Genomic DNA, 17,634 nt, shown 5'->3' on the forward strand with positions numbered 1-17,634 from the left:
AAAGCCCCCAGTAATGGGATTAAAGCCAAACCTCTACTGATTGGGCCACACCTTAACTAAAATTAACATCTTCAAAAGGGGTTCACACCCACAGGAATGGATTAAGAACACGTTTTTTTCTGGGGTACAAAACTCAATCTGCCACTTAATCAGGACAATGGATGCTGCTTAACATCCTGTGATGCACAGGACAACCCCTCACAACAAAGAATTATATGGTCCAAAATATCAACAATGGCAAAGGTGAGATCAAGCTCTGCCACGTACTACTTAGGTAATCTTAATCTCAATCAAGTGACTTTCCTTAACTATGGGGCATGGAATTCCTTTCCTATTTACCTCATAAGTGTAGTAAAGACCCAATATGATACAAAAAAGGTACTTGATAAACTGTAAGTCACTATATAAATATATGTTGTTGGTATTAAAGCATATTTAAGAAAGCAAGGAAGTCAAATTGCTGAGTAAGTAATTATAAGTAGCCTCAGACAGCCAGTGCAGGTCAAATTGAGCAGACCCCAGAGGTCAGGCTAAGGACAGAGCTGCAGACACAGCCCTCCAGCAATTGCCCCAAAGAAGGCCAGTGTTTCTTAGGATCTCAGATCCACCTCAGAGCAGGCCTTCACCCTCTAGACTATTCTAGAACAGATGACCCTCGGAGAACATCTAAGAGATGCCTAGGAGAACCAGTAGGGCAGATTTACTGGGTTCCCTCCACTACTGGCCTCCAGTGAACACAAAGGTATGCCTGGGAACTCCTACCTGTGGGAGACTTCCAACTGCAGCCAACGAGTAAGGTCTGATTTCCTTCTATTCTGTTCCAGTCATAGTTCCTTCAAGACAAAGGGTTATCTATAGATGGAAATAACTTGCCAAAGCCATTCTAACAAAATATGTTGACTCCAAACCCTGGCATATGAGTGTCTAGAATTTAGTTGTTAGTGACAAGTTCAGGCCCAGCCCAAACTTTTATGGAAACAGGGAGCAAAGTAGTAAAGAAAGGCAGTATTGACATAAAAGAAAGTCAGTTCTGCTGCTGCTGTAAGGGAACTCGAATAAAAAGTAGTACAGAACTATTTCTCTTTCTTTCTTATACAGCCCTTAGAGGAAAAAAGAAATTCATTTTGTAGAACTGTCCTCACAAATCATAAACTCACTTGACAGAGAAAAAGCTCAAACTATCTGTTTAATTTATTGCAAATCCTTGAAATTTAGGACATTTAATGGCATTCCCCAAGGATCAATGAACTGAGCATAAAATTCTGAGATTTTTGTTTGAGGTTTAGCATTAGTGTTAGTTCACAGTCAACTTGCATCAATAATCTCCTACAATTTAGTAATAGGCAGAGCAAACCTCCACTGTTAGATTTATATAACAGATGTTAAAATCATAAAGGGAATTAAATAGATATTTGTGGATTCAAAACTTAAAAGAATTTAACATGAGAATTAACAAAGGAAAGTAATAAGTCATAGATGAAACACTTTAAATAAGTAGTCTTCAGTGGGAAGACCAGAGGAAAGACAATTTCCCTAATATGTATGGCCATGAATTTTAAAACATGAGGTTGGCATTATTTTCGAAATCACAAGAAATGAAAAAAGTTAATGATTGTGATAGGTTACCGCTGGTCGTATTTTTCTATGTTCAGGAAACTTTATTATTTAAAAATCTGAGAATAAACATAAAGACATATATTAACTCTTTCTACATTCTGTGCCTAAAAACACACTAAATCTTAACTTCATTGAAATGTACTTCTTTCTTTCTCCTTAATGACCCCTGGATTAAGGGCTATAGGAAAAGATCAACTGTTGCCAGGTTCTTCGCAAGCGCCCAAGTGCAAGGCACTTTGTGGAGGTCTCTCAAAAACACATCAGATTGCATGAGGGTCCTACCCTCACTTTTGTTTCTAATTGAAATGTTTACGTTTTTTAGCCTCATTAGGGGAAATAAATGAGAGAAAATGGAAACACTGCTAATACAGGGTTATACTAACGGTTCAATACAGCTCATAGGGAATTTTATAAGGCAGTATATGATCAATTGTTCCATGCATAGAGTAAACAGTGCTATTAAAATGCGAAGCTGAAGGAATTATTGTGAACAGGAAGGTCCTGGGAAGGCCTCACAGCAAGAGGGATCAGAATCTTGTTTTCAAAGATGAGGAGAATCATGATAGGCAGAGTAAACGGGGGAAGCATTTCATTGTGTCAACCAAAATGCAAAGGTAAGAAAAGCCAGGGAACAGTGGATTGAAAAACTTTGACTGCTCCAGAGGATGAAAGTGAGCCACTGGACAGAAGATCGAAAAAGAACATAATGTGAAAACTTTTGAAAGTAAATTTAAATTTGGGCTTTAATCTGCTCAAAAGAGGGAAGGAAGGAGGGAGGGAGGAAATGGGGAGGAAGAAAGGAGGAAAGAAATCTCTTCTTGGTGCCCCAATGCTGACAGACCAACAACATAATCAAATTAATATTTTTAACAAGATTAACTTAGTAGCAAAACACATGCTGCATCAGACAGAAAAGCCAAGAAGTAGACCAAGACCTGGAAGAACTGCTGGGTACCTCCAAAGTTCAATTCCTGTAGCCATCCAAAGCTTTGTATAAAGTTCACTAGGAATGAAATAATAATACTAATTTGACTCTCCTACTAGCAGATAGTTCATAGAAACATAGCTCCAATTATTTAAGCATGTTTTCTGCATATCAATCAATATTTTAAGAAATGACACTTCTTTGGTGGATTCTACAACTCCAAAGTGAAGAAGTTGCTGAATGATAACTAAGGAGCTTAGAAGATCACAAAGACTTAATAAAATTATAGTCCAAATTACGAAATGAACAGTTCTACTGGTTCCTACATATCTGGAACATAGTGCTATATTCTGGAGACCATATTTTGGAAGGACATTGGTTGATGTACTAGAATTCTCCAAAGTGGGGGCAACTAGATTAATGAAGAATGAAAAAACAATTGAAGGAGCAATCCAGATCCCTCATCAGCCTGGTTGCCTCAATCTACAAATTTTATACACACATACACATATATATAATAAATATGTGGGGTTTTTTTCTCCAGTGGAAAAGAAATCGGGAGGATGATAAATCTCTTCAATAGCTGATGTGCCATCAGGAAGAAAAGGCATTAGTCCGTGATGCTCTGGATATCAGAACCATCAGCAATGAGTAGAAAATACAGGGAAATAATTTATTGGCTGACTGCAAGAAAGTTCAAACAACTAAAAATAATCACTTGATAATGGAATAGATGTCCTCAAATGACAGTGAGCTTTCCATCACTAGAAGTATTCAATCAGATGCCAAATCACCATCCTTCAAGGAGGCTATAGGAGTGATTCTTAAGTTATGTGGGTGCCTGGATTAGATGACTCCAAGATGACATCCAACTCTTACAATCCAGGATTCTCTTCTCAACCAGGAATCATTTGGTTATAAGGAACTGAAACCCACTCAACTAGTTTTAAAAAGAGGGGGAAGTTTTACTGGAAGAACCTAGGGATATCTCACAAAACCCAAAGGTAAGGAGAGTGGTTGGGCCTCAGGAAGGACTGGAAGTAGGATCAGAACATGATCAGGGACCAAGAAGTGTTTCTCAGTCTCCCTCAGTGTCTGTGGCTCTGCATCTCTCTCTCTCTCTCTCTCTCTCTCTCTCTCTCTCTCTCTCTCTCTCTCTCATATTGTTTTTCCCTTTCTGTCTCTCTCTCTCCTATAGTCTATTATCTCTACTTCTCTATGTGTGTATTTCTTCTTCATGGATCTACGTGATATCCTATTATGGAGCACTCAATTCTTAGATCAACATCACTGTATTCGTTTTCTGTGGCTTTCATGACAAATTCCACAAATGGGAGGCTTACAACAACAGAAATTTATTCTCTCATGATATGGAGACTAGAAATCCAATTCAAGTTATCCCCAGGGCCACACTTCCTTGGAAAGCAAGAGGGGAGAATCCTTCCCTGGCTCTTTGGGCTTTTGTGTCTTACATAACTCCACTCTCTGTTGTGTCTTCACGTGGCCTTCTCTTCTTCTTGCTGTGTCTTTTCCTCTTCTGTCTCCTTGTCATTGGATTTAAGACTCAAAATCCTTAACTTAATTACATATGCAAAGACCCTTTTCCCAAATAAGGTCACATTCACAGGTTCCAGGTGGACATATCTTTGGGGATTGGCACCATTCATTCCAGGACAATTGCTTTACAGGTTTATACCCTGCAGCCAGCTAACGAGTCCAGTCCCTCTGTGTCTGATGATCCATTATGGTACCTAATTCTCCTAGACTAATCAGGTATTAGGGCCGCTTTTTGTAGAAAAGGGGTATTAAGTTATCCAGGAAGACCTTTTTGGAGTAGGAAGGAAATGATTGACAACTCTAAAAAATTAACTATAAAGACTTGATTTGCTCTGATGGTGAAAGTTCTAGGAACTAGTTTGGTACCTCAGATACTGGGTGGGATTAAGCCTGAAGGCTCTGTATTTACAGCTCATCTTTGCCTCCAACCAGATACGTGGCTTCACGCAAGTTATTTAATCTCTCCATGCCTCAGTTTCCTCATCTATAAAATGAGGATAGTAATAATTCCAACTATGAATTATTATGTGGATTCATTCAGAGACTCCCATAGAAAGCACCAAAAATAATGGATATTGTATATGGAGAGATATATAGATACATCTCAAACATTCAGATACTGGTGATACCTCCCGTATATATGGAACTTTCATTTTGATCTTCGGAATAACTGTAAAGTTGGCAGAGTAGTTCTTATATCATAGATTATAAAACTAAAAAATAAGTGACATCTACTATTCTTGCAGCTAATGACCAAACTGGGCCTACCTCTAGGATTTCCTGACTCTTTCTCAACTGCCTCTTCTATACACCATGTTGCCTTCCTTGATCAATTATATTTTTTAATAAATTGGTGGACTCAATATGCGTTACTTCACAGCCTGATGAGCAACAGTCTGTAGCCTCTTATACATCTTCTTTTTACAACATGCTGTTTTCAGTAACCACATTAAATGGAATGTGGCCTTGAAACTATTTTGTAATTGCTGTTCCCTGTGTCCAGACATCCATCTTCTTGCCAACTTCCCCACTAGGATGTAAGCTTAATGGAAGAAGTGCCTAGAACAGCCCCTGGCACAATGTAGATGGACAAAAAAAAATTATTAAATCAATAAATAAGCCCATCCCTCTGTTGTGGAGTCTACAGCCCTCCAGGAATTCTGGATCCCCTTGTAATAAAAGGAACCACTTTCCCACAGTCTCCTTACTTAGTTTTGCTTGGGAGAAACTTTAGCCACCATACAAAGTTGAATACAGCCTTGAAAAGAGACATAGGTAGGACGCGTTTCCAAGAACAGCTAGGGTCTCCTCTGAAACTAAATCAAAAGCAAAAGGAGAGACAGAAAAGAAAGAAAAGACCCAGGTTAAGAACAGTGGACCAAGGCCTTTCAGTACTTTGGCTGAGATACTGGAAGGGGACAGAGTAGTGATGTGTGAGAAGGGACTGTAAGTATGGGATACTTGCATCAAGGGCAAAAGGGGAATTGCAGAGAGACTTACCTTGAGAATCTAACTCACTTAGAACTCTTGTTGCAAGAACAGAAAACCCAGTCCAAAGCAACTGGAAAATCCAAGGTACTAGTCTGGTTTTAGGTACAGCTTTAAGCAGAGTTCAAATGATATGTTCACGACCCAGGTTCTCACCCTCCACCTCTCCATAATTACCTTTTTCTGCATTGGTCTGTCCTCACATGGCTTCCTCCCTGGGACTGCAAGAAGCTGCAGCAGTTCTAGTTTACATCCTTCCAATTTTAAGTCTAACAGAAAAGAGCGAGTTTGCTTCAGTGATGGCACAAACCAATGTCCCAGAATTGAATTTCGTTAGCTCTGATTCACCTGACTTGGTCTCTTATCCATCCACTGTGGTTAGGTGGATAGGATATTTCCATTGACTTATATCTAGGTCTCAGGCTCCATACTTAAAGTCAGGTATGGAGCCAACTTCTCTTGGAACACATGCACTAAAGATGGGGGAGTGATGGTTCCCCAAAAGTACTAACAGAATATTTTGTTCATAAGAAGGGGAAGTCGATGCTGGATGGCAAAACAACTACTGTGTACCCCATTTTCCCGACTAAGTTTAAGTGTGGCTTTCATCCTAATTGGCCTAAAGTGAACTTGGATTCTGGATTTTCGGAATCCCTCAGGACACCTGAAAATTTTGGAATCAGAAAAACACAAATTAAAACCTAGCTTCAACATTTCCTAGCCATGTTGTAGTACTGCCAGTAGAAACCCTACTAACTAACCTAGTCTCTACATCACTATGTTCAGCAGACTCCTAATAAAGCATCATTAACCTAAAAAAAAAATGTAATAGCCACCCTAAGTCATGTACTTTCTTTCACTTACAGCCTTATTTATTTAGGGCTAAGGTCTATTTCACTAGCCTTACCATTTCTAAATATATCTTAATATGTGTTAAATAAAGCAAAAAGAATATTTCTCCCTCCTCAAAATTAAAGATTTCAACTAGTTCTACATTAGAAAGTCAGATCATCATTAGAGTAAAAACAAAACAAATGCCAAGTCCTTTGGAAAGCTGGCCAAACACTGAAAAGCCCTGTTTATTTAAAAGAAGCACATTTTGCCTCTGTGTCTCATTCTCTGCACCTTAAATTTTTGGCATTCTCCTCAAAATCCCTTCTCACAGACAATAGAAACATTCAGTTTATCACCTCCTGCTGGTGGGACTTAATGAACCCCATTTATCAATAGAAATGAGCAAATCCTTTCAGTGCCTCTCAGTCCCTTCCCAAAGTTGAGGAGCGTGGAGCTCTCACCCTCAATACATAAAGCTCTCACTTCTGTTTTCCATTAGAATGTCTCTGCCCAAACTTCAGACCCACTCTCAATGATACTGGGAAGGGCTTCCGTGACCATTAGATGGGAGACAGTATTTCTCTGGACATTTTAATAGATGTGTACTTTTAATGCTTTCTCTATGTCCTTTCTTTGCCTTTCACTGTCTCCAGAAATCCTCATAAAGCCTCTTTGCACTGTCCATAATTCAGCTTGTCCTCATCCAGTTTTATTCTTCCTCAGAGAATAAATAATAGCTGATTACTCTCCACTCTTATCACACTGTGAGAATCTTTTACATCAGAGAAGACACTCAAAGTTTTATCATTTTGGTCATAATCTGAAATATTCTTAGTGCATACTTTTTTAAGTATTGACAGTGTCATAAAAGCACTGTTTAAAAAAAAATAGCCCTTGATTCAGTGGGACATGTTTCTTTTTACCTGGTTTCCTAACATCTCCTACTAGTAAGTAAATTAGTCACTGGTAGACCATTCAAATAACATTAATTACATATGCTTTTAGATCTACTTTAGGGACTCTCAGAGGGCAAGGTAAATTCCATTATTCCAAAGTATGTGGGCTCAGAAGAAAACTTCAAACCATATGTGACTCCTTGAAAGCAGTCAATATACTTTTCCTTCACTTTGCTCAGAGGGCTGTGCAAGTGAAAGTTCATAAGAAAAAAATCAATCTGACACTAATGGAATTGCCATCATGTGTTGTCAAGAGATAGCGAGGTTAAGCGTGACTTATTCTTTTCAGTCAACTAAAGAATCTTCACATCAGATCTTTGCTTTGTTAAACCTATCTGTGGAAGAATCATAAAAATATAGATTTCTAAAATTCTTACGTCTTTAACATAGATAAAATTACTTCCAAAAGAAAAATGCAAGTAAATTCTCTTGCAAACGATGCTACTAGACTAAGGAAGCCAGAAAGAGAGTGCCTTTTCTTCAGTGATCATCATAAAAATGAAATTTCTCAGGTTAAATCTTGCTTTACCTGACAACACTCGAACACCCCTGCCCTTCGGTAACAGCTTGTTCCCCCGGAAGAGATCTGCTTTCATCTTTAGATCCTGATATTAAGAAACGTTCTGTTCAAAATCAAATCCTATTTACAAACCCTGTTTTTATTTACTTCTCCCACTCCAATTTTACCATTTTGCTTTCAGAAGACAAACATGTTTTGCTTTCTCGGGATTTTATTTCATCCTCACTTCAACTTCATAGTCACTGTCCTTTTTTTAAATGCGTTTTTTTAATTGTTAACTTTAACATATATTTGTAACAGTAATAACTGTCAAAGTCTGATTTAACAAGTAGAGAACAAATTTCAAAGAATATTATGGGTTACAGTTCCACAATTTCAGTTATTTCCATATTGTAAAATATAACATATACAGAAAGGTGTTACAATTCAAAGTACAGCTCAACAAGCAGTTATATAGATAGTTTCAAAAAATGTTATGGGTGACAGTTCCACAGTTTCAATTCTTTCCTTATTGTAAAATATAGGGTATATACAGAAAAGTGAAAACTTTCAAAGCACAATTCAACAAATAGCTATAGAGCAAATTTTAAAGAATGTTTTGGTTACAGTTCCACCATTTCAGTAATTTCCTTCTAGCTATTCTAATACCCTACCATCTAAATGTATATATCAAGTTTCAGTATCCGTAATCCTTTGTTAAATCATATCTTGTTTGTTGCTACCCCTTTCTCTTGTTTAATCACTTTCCCAATCTTCAGGGGTATCTAGGCAGTGAGCACCCTAACTTGTTCATATTGAAAGGGGGTGTCAACACTATGGGGAAGGGGGCTGGGTCTTCTTGTTGTTCTTAAAGAGACTGTTGACTCTGGGTTTTAAGACTTGTCTGGCATAGGAACACTCTGGTGGATTTAAGTTTCTGCGGGAGAAAACTTAGTGATGAATCTTTTATAGAACATCAGATAGGGATCTAGGTATTTCAGAGCTATTGTTAGTAAGGGCATGGCATACTGTGGCCATTTGGGATATCTAGCTGGAGCTTGCATAGGAGAAACTTCCAAGATAGCCTCTCGACTCTATCTGAGATCCCTTAGCCACTATAACATTTTTTTTTTTTCCTTTCTTTTTCCCCCTTTTGGTCAAGTAGGCATTTTCAATCCCTCTTTGCCAGGGCTAGGCTCTTTCCTGGGAGTCGTGTCCCATGTTGTCAGGGAGATTCATTCCCCTCGGGGTCATGTCCTACGTGTGTCGGGGGGGGGGTGTGTGTGGTGAGGGTGTGTGTGTGTTAATGAATGCATTTGCCGAGTGAGCTTAGAGAGAGAAAGGCCACATCTGAGCAACAAAAGAGGTTCTCTGGAGGTGCCTCTGAGGCATAATTGTAGGACAGCTTAGCCTCCCATTTATATCCCTAAGTTTCACAAGAGCAAGCCTCAAAATTGAGGGCCTGATTAATCAAGTAGTGGGTTCCTAATTTCACATAACATATATTCTGTCCCAGGATAAATGGTCAGTTTCTAACATTATCTTCACTTACTTGTACAATCATCATCACTATCAATTTTAAACAATTATCATAACATAAAACATCCCAGAACTCTTATCAGCTGCTAATTATTCATCCCTGGTATTAGTGTAGTTTAGTAAGATATTCCTATTAAATATAGTCTATTATATGTAATGGGTAGTTTTTCCATATACCACTCTGTTGTTAACTCTTTGTACCAGTGTCATACCTTACAATTATATCATGCTAACACTTACTTATGTTTCTGGTGCTACGTTGTGGGTTACATACCTTTAAACAACCACTTTTGAACATGTTCACCTTCATTGCAGCACTGATACTTATACTCCCATTAATGAGCCATAATCACACCTGTCCATTCCCTTCTAATACTAGATCTTAAAGAAGCTTCCCTACATTATCTTCTAGGAGTTTTATGGTACTGTCTCTAATATTGAGGTCCTTGATCTACTTTGAGTTAATTTTTGTATAGGGTGTGAGGTAGGTGTCCTCTTTCATTCTTTTGGATATGGATCCCCACTTCTCCCAGCCCCATTCTGAAGAGACTGTTCTGTACCAGTTAAGCGGATATGGGGGCCTTATTAAAAAATCAGCTGACTGTAGATCTGGGGTCTATTTCTGAATTCTCAATTTGATTCCATTGATCAATATGTCTATCTTTGTGCCAATACCATGCTGTTTTGACTACTGTGGCCTTATAGTAAGCTTCAAAGTCAAGAAATGTCAAGTCTTCTGATTTTGCTTTTCTTTTTTTAGAATGTTTTTAGCAATGTGAAACCCCTTTTCCTTCCAAATGAATTTGATAACTAGTTTTTCCAAGTCTGCAAAGTAGGTTGTTGGAATTTTGATTGGAATTGCATTGAATCTGTAGATCAGTTTGGGTAGGATTGACATCTTAATGATTATTAGCCTTCCTATCCTTGAACACAGAATATCTTTCCATCTCTTTAGGTCCCCTTTTATTTCTTTTAGTAAAGTTATGTAATTTTCTATCTAGAGGTCTTATAGATCCTTGGATAAGTTTATTCCCAAGTACTTGATTTTTTTAGTTGCTATTGTGAATGAAATTTTTTCTTGAGTTTCTCTTCAGTTAGGTTATTTCTAGTGTATAGGAACATTACTGAATTTTGTGTGTTAATCTTGTATCCCACCATTTTGTTGAATTTATTAGCTCAAGTAGCTGTGTATTGATTTCTCAGGATTTTCCAAATATAAGATTGTATCATCTGCAAATGACAGTTTTACATCCAATTTGGATGCCTTTTATTTCTTTGTCTTGCCAGGTTGCTCTGGCTAGAACTTCTAGCACAATTTTGAATAATAGTGGTGAAAGCAGGCATCCTTGTCTCATTCCTGATCTTAGAGGGAAGACTTTCAGCCTCTTAACATTGAGTACTATGCTAGATGTGGGTTTTTCATATATGTTCTTTATCATATTGAGGAAGTTTCCTTCAATTCTACCTTTTGAAGTGTTTTTATTAAAAAAGATGCTGAATTTTGTTGAATGTTTTTCAGCATCTATTGAGATGTTCATTTGATTTTTCCCTTTTAATCTGTTAATGTGTTGTATTACATTGATTGGTTTTCTTATGTTGAGCCACTCTTACATTCCTGGGATGAACCCCACTTGGTCATGGTGTATGATTTTTAAATGTGTTTTTGGATTTGATCTGCAAGTATTTTATTGAGAATTTTTGCATCTATGTTCATTAGGGAGATTGACCTGAGTTTTCCTTTCTTGTAGCATCTTTCTCTGGTTTTACTATTAGAGTGATGTTAGCTTCATAAAATGAGTTAGGTAGTGTTCCATTTTCTTCAATTTTTTGGAAGAGTTTGAGCAGGAATGGTGCCAGTTCTTTTTGGAAAGTTTGGTAAAACTCTCCTATGAAGCCATCTGGCCCTGGGCTTTTATTTGTAGGAAGTTTTTTTGATGACTGAATGGATCTCTTTACTTGTCATTTGTTTTTGAGGTCTTCTGTTTCCTCTCAGGTCAATCTAGGTTGTTCGTGTGTTCTCAAGAAATTATCCATTTCCTCTAAATTGTCTAGTTTGTTGGTATGCAGTTGTTCATAGTACCCTCTTTTGATTTTTTAAATCTGTGGGATTCAAGTATTAGCTGCTCTCTCATTTACAGTTTTGTTTATTTGTCTCTTCCCTCTTTTTGACTTTGTCAGTCTAGCTAAGGGTTTGTCAATCTTGTCAATCTTCTCAAAGAACCAACTTTTGGCTTTATTTATTCTTTTTTTTTGTTGTTGTTCTCCATAGCATTTATTTCTGCTTTAATCCTTCTTATTTCTTTTCTTCTACTTGCTTTAGGGCTAGTTTGCTGATCATTCTCTAGCTCCTTCAGTTGTTCCATTAGTTCATAGATTTTAGCTCTTTCTTCCTTTTTAATGTATGCATTTAGAGCTATAAATTTCCCCTCAGCACCACCTTCAGTGCATCCCATAGGTTTTGATATGTTGTGTTCTTGTTTTCATTCATCTCTAGATATTTAGCAATTTCTCTTGCAATTTCTTCTTTGACTTACTGATTGTTTAGGAATGTGTTGTTTAACCTCCACATATTTGTGAGTGTTCTAGATGTTTGATTGTTACTGACTTCTATTTGCATTCCACTGTGGTCAGAGATTGTGCTCTGAATAATTCCAATCTTTTTAAATTTACTGAGGCTTGTTTTATGCCCTAGCTTATGATCTATCTGGGAGAACATTCCGTGAGCACTCGAGAAGAATGTGTATCCTGCTAATTTGGGGTGTAACACTCTATATATGTCTGTTAAGTCTAATTCATTTATCACATTGTTTAGGTTCTCAAAGCATATCATTTATCTAGAAGAATATTCCATGAGCACTAGAGAAGACTGTATATCCTATTAATTTGGGATGTAACACTCCATATGTCTGTTAAGTCTAATTCGTTTATCACATTGCTCATGTTTTCAATGTCCTTATTAGTCCTTTGTTTGGTTCTTCTATCTATAGGAAACAGTGATGTATTAAAGTCTCCCATAATTATTGTAGAAACATTTATTGGCTTCCTTCAGTTTTGCTGATGTTTGTCTCATGAACTTTGAGCACTTTGATTGGGTGCATAAATATTTATGATTGTTATTTCTTCTTCGTGAATTGTTCCTTTTGTTAGTATACAGTGTCCTTCTTTGCCTCTTATGACATCCCTGCATTTAAAGTCTATTTTATCTGAGATTAATTTTGCTACCCCTGCTTTCTTTTGGCTGTAGCTTATATGGAATATTTTTTTTTTACATCCTTTCACTTTCAATCTGTTTGTGTCACTGGGTCTAAGATGAGTCTCTTATAAACAGTATATTGATGGTTCATATTTTTTAATCCATTCTGCTAATCTATATCTTTTAATTGGGGAGTTTAATCCATTCACATTCAATGTTATTACTGTGAGGGCAGTTCTTGAATCAGCCAAATTATCCTTTGGTTTTTAGTTGTCAGATCTATTTTTCCCTCTCTCTTTATTTCTTTTAAGTTACCCTTACTAATACTCTTCAGTTCCACGCACTCTTTCAGTCTTCTCTTGTCTTTTTTTCTCAGCCAGTAGGGCTCCCTTTAGTATTTATTGCAGGGCAGATCTCTTGTTAACAAATTGTCTTGGCATTTCTATGAGAAAATTTTAAGCTCTCCCTCAATTTTGAAGGGGAGCTTTGCTGGATAAAGAATTCTTGCCTGGCAATTTTTCTCTTTTAGAAATTTAAATATGTCATACCACTGCCTTCTCGTCTCCATGGTGCCTGCTGAGTAGTCAGACTTAGTCTTATATTGTTTCCCTTGTATGTGATGAATTGTTTCTCTCTTGCTGCTTTCAAAACTTTCTCCTCTTCAGCATTTGACAACCTGATCAGAATATTTCTCGGAGTGGGTTTATTTTGATTTATTCTATTTGGAGATCATTGGGCATCTTTGATTTGCATATTTATGTCTTTTAGAAGGTTGGGAAATTTTCTCCAATGATGTCTTTGAATACTCTTCCTAGCCCTTTACTCTTCACTTCACCTTCTGGTACACCATGATTCTTATATTTGTGCACTTAATGTTGTTAATCATTTCCCTGAGATCCATTTCAAATTTTTCAATTTTTTTCATAATTTGTTCTTTTATGATTTTGCATTCCATTGTTCTTTCCTCTGCCTGTTCAAATCTGCTGTTGTATGTCTGAAGAATACTTTTAATTTGATCAACAGTATCTTTTATTTCCATAAGAGTTGCCATTTTTTAAATTTACTCTTACAAAATTTTCTTTATGCTCTTCTAGGGTCTTCTTGATGTCCTTTACATCCTTAGCCATCTCTTTGATGTTGTTTTGGAGATTTGTGTATAATTCTTTGATTAATTGCTCCATGTTCTGTATCTCCTCTGGTTTTTATAATTTTGAAGTTTGGGTTGTTGATATCTTCTGGTTTCTTCATATGCTTTATAATTTGCTGTTGTTTTTGGCCTCTTGACATTTGCTTCTTTTGATAAGGTTACTTTAGGATATGCAGAATTATTTGAACATTTGTCTATAATTTGGCAGAGCTACAGCTTGGTGGAGTGCACCTTCCCTCTCCTATCAGCAGATGGTGCTCTTGAACCACCTCTTACCCTCAAGCTAGTTCTCCCCCAACTTTGTCTATGCACTGAGCAGGTCCAAACTAGGTGGAAATCCAATCAGTGCACCAATTCTCCATGTGCACTGGGGACTGCCTGCCCTGTGGGAGGGGAGCGGGCCTTTCACAATTTGGCAGGGAGTCCACTCCATAACACAGTGGTCCTGGCAGTTCTCATGACTGCTGATAGTATACACTGGGGCTGCAGAGCTGTGTGTCTCTCCTTCCATCTCAAATGCCCCACAGTCTGTGTCTGCAATGTGCCTGGGAGTCCCTGGGGTTGAGGAGTGGCTCCTGGCACTTCTGTGTGGCTCCCTTGCCTCTTGGCTTGCACACCACGGGCTTCTGTGGTGGAAGAGTGCATGCTTTCACCAGACCACTGAATGCTGCAAAGAGAGCATATGGGAGGGTCCCCTTAGGCACTCTCAGGACCAGCTTCATGGATGGATAACCTGTACAGTCACATACTCTTAAAGGTCCCACACTTGGTTTAATGCTCTGCTGCCACCATCTTTAAATTCTTAATAATTTTTGAACAAGAGTTCATATTTTCATTTTACACTGGGCTCCACAGATTATGGAGCCAATCCTGGTCACATTTGTCATCCAAATTCAGACACGTGCCCTTCTACATCTCAGACTCAATTCAGCAGCTAAAGCTCTCTGTTTTGAAACAGGTTCTAATGACTCAGCTCGCTTCCCCTTCTTCTTTAGTGCCCCACTGCATTCTTTATTCCTTGGGCTTACCACCCCCAGAGAGGCTGAGAAATGATGCCTAATGAATTGGCTCTCTGCTTCTTAGCTATCAAGTGTATCATTTTTTCATTTCAATGGTCTTACAGGAAGACTATTTTTTTCATTTTATCATTTTTCATTTCAATGGTCTTGCAGGAATCACTAAGGAAAAACAAAACTAATAAACATGGAAATTTTATAAAGTTACCAACAAAGCAAATGGCAGACCATGAACACTCCAGCCCTCCTGTCTTATTTCTGAGGGTGGAACAAAAAAATCTTCCACCCATACCAGCCCTGAACAGTGAAGCAAGAAAGAACAAAAGCATCTCCTTGGGGAACTGGCCTTTCTGAGGCCCACCGGGCTGGATGGCACCCAGTTCTCTGGACCTCTAGGCCCTAAGGAAGAGACCCCTTGAGCATTTTCTCAGATAGTAAGACTCCGTGAAGACCCAGGAACAGGAAAGTCAGGTCGCATCAGAAAATGGAGCCCTACACTCTGTGAGATCTGGGGCACATTTAATTCTATGAGGTGAGTCCTATTATTACACTAAGTTTGAAGAAGAGAGAGCTGAGACTTAAAGGGGTGAACTTTGCCAAATTCACACAATTAGGCACTGGTGAACCCAAGTCCAGACTGCCTGACCTCTTTGCTGCACTGCCTGCCATAGTTCTAGTCTTAGTGTCTTCAAAATGTAAGTGTGTTTTTACTCCCCATTCTCCCCCTGAAGAATCTTCAGTTTCTACATAAATAGGTGGGTACAAATGTAAACAAGGGGCCTGCCTTCCCTGGAAGCTTCAGGTCCCAAATGTAAGTGTGTAGTTTGGAGATGAAGGGAAGGCATAGCCCCTTCTGACTGCCAGGGGAGCAAGCCTAGGGACAGGGCACCACTTGATGGTGGACACATAAAGGCATATCTCTTGATTACCTTCTCTATGAGTTCCCCAGCTTGCTTTCACACAGCTTTCTCTAAAATCTTTTTATCATCATCCTAACAATTGTTTGGTCATCTTATTTGTTACAAAGGAGAATGTGCTTAGTCAAGCAACCATTCACCACGATCTCACCATCCCTTTCTCATCCTACCCCCAACTTCACACCATCTGGCAAGGAGTAAAACATCAGCAAACAGTCTATGTACAGTACATGTCCACCAAGACAAATGTCTGGGTGTCTTTATCACCAGGCCCGAGTGGGATAAAATGTTTATTTTAGAGAGCAGAAACTTTCCATCACAGCAGGGACTGTGCTCCAAAGCTATACAAGGTCTCAACTAAAGCCTTCTCTGAACACTTGACCCTAATCTTTACATTCAAGTTCTAGGGCACAGTCTGCTACATTCATCTGACTCAAAATGTCAGCTCTTGCTGATTAACCTGCACCTTTGGCTTCTCTGACTCAATTTGCTGTCCATGCTCAATATCTGCCATGAACCTTCCTGACACAGCCTGTCTGACCCTGCCTCATGTCTACTCTCATTCTCCACCCTTCCCGCTTCTTGCCACAGCCACCGAAGTTTGTTTATTGCTCATTTCCTCCTTAAATCAGTCTGAGACTCCAGAAACTTTCCATTGCTCAGGCCAGTTCGATACAAACTGTCAGTTTGAATACCTAAATGAAGAAGATGGAGCGTATCAAGGAGTCAGTAAGTACTAGACAGGGGATTAATGCTTAAAGAATAACATCCTAACCCAAAAACAGTATCCTGAAATTCAGATCTTTCCCCATAGTCTCAGGGAATTTGAGGGAATATATATGAGAATGTCATTCCTGTTTTAGGAGGAAAAAAGTGACATAATATGAGTGGTTGCATGCATTATGTGATGTGATAAGATTCTGCACACTAAAAGCATCATTTTACAACCACAGACTTTTTTTCTAAATCAATTTATTACCAATCAATGAAACAGTAGCCAGATCAACTAACTGTAAGGTTATAAGAAGCAGAGCACATGGGACATTTCTGAAATATCATTGAATGAGTACATCTTTCAAAATTAACCCCTGCCAACCTATCCAGGCTTCTTCCCCAAGCCTCTTACCCTTTATGTTCCAGCAGCACTGAGCTGTAGGTGTGTGCTAAAAACACTGTGCTCTCCAAAGCTTTGTGCTCCACACTCTAGCATCCCTGATTAATTGTTACAGATCTATCATAGGTTGAATTATGTACCCCAGAAAAAAAAAATCTTCTTAACCTTAATCCATTCTTGGGATGAGAACCCATTGAAAATGGGACCTTTCAAAGATGCTGTTTTTAGTTAAGGGGTGGCCCAAACTGAGTGAAGTTAGGCTTTAAAGCCATTACTTGAGGCTTTATGGAGAAAAAGCTGGAAGTCAGTGGAAACCAGAAGAGAAAGGAAAGTACATCATCATGTGACAGAAAAGCCAAAGGACCCAGGAATCGCCAGCAGCCAGCCCAGAATGCCAGTCTTCAGGGAGAAAGCATAGCCTTGCCGATGCCATGACTTTGGATTTCTCCTCAACCTCAAAACTGTGAGCCAATAATTTCCCACTGTTTAAGCCAACCCATTGTATGATAGTTGCTTCAGCAGCCAGAAAATTAAGACAGTTTTTGGTATCAGAAAGTGGGGTGTTGCCATTAGAAATACCTTAAAATTTGCAGACAGCTTTGGAATTGGATATGGGTAGAGGCTGGAAGAACTGTAAGGCAATTAATAGAAAATGCCTAAATTGCTTTGAAGAGACTGTTGGTAGAAATATGGACATTAAAGGTACTTCTGCTGAGGCCTTAGAATGAAATGATGGGTGTTACTGAAAACTTGAGGAAAAGTGCTCTTTGTTATAAAGTGGCAGAGAACCTTGAAAAATTGTGTTCTGATGTTGGATGGAAAGCAGAACTTG

Source organism: Choloepus didactylus, chromosome 17 (assembly GCF_015220235.1).
Source record: "Choloepus didactylus isolate mChoDid1 chromosome 17, mChoDid1.pri, whole genome shotgun sequence".
NCBI classification, from domain to species: Eukaryota; Metazoa; Chordata; class Mammalia; order Pilosa; family Megalonychidae; genus Choloepus; species Choloepus didactylus.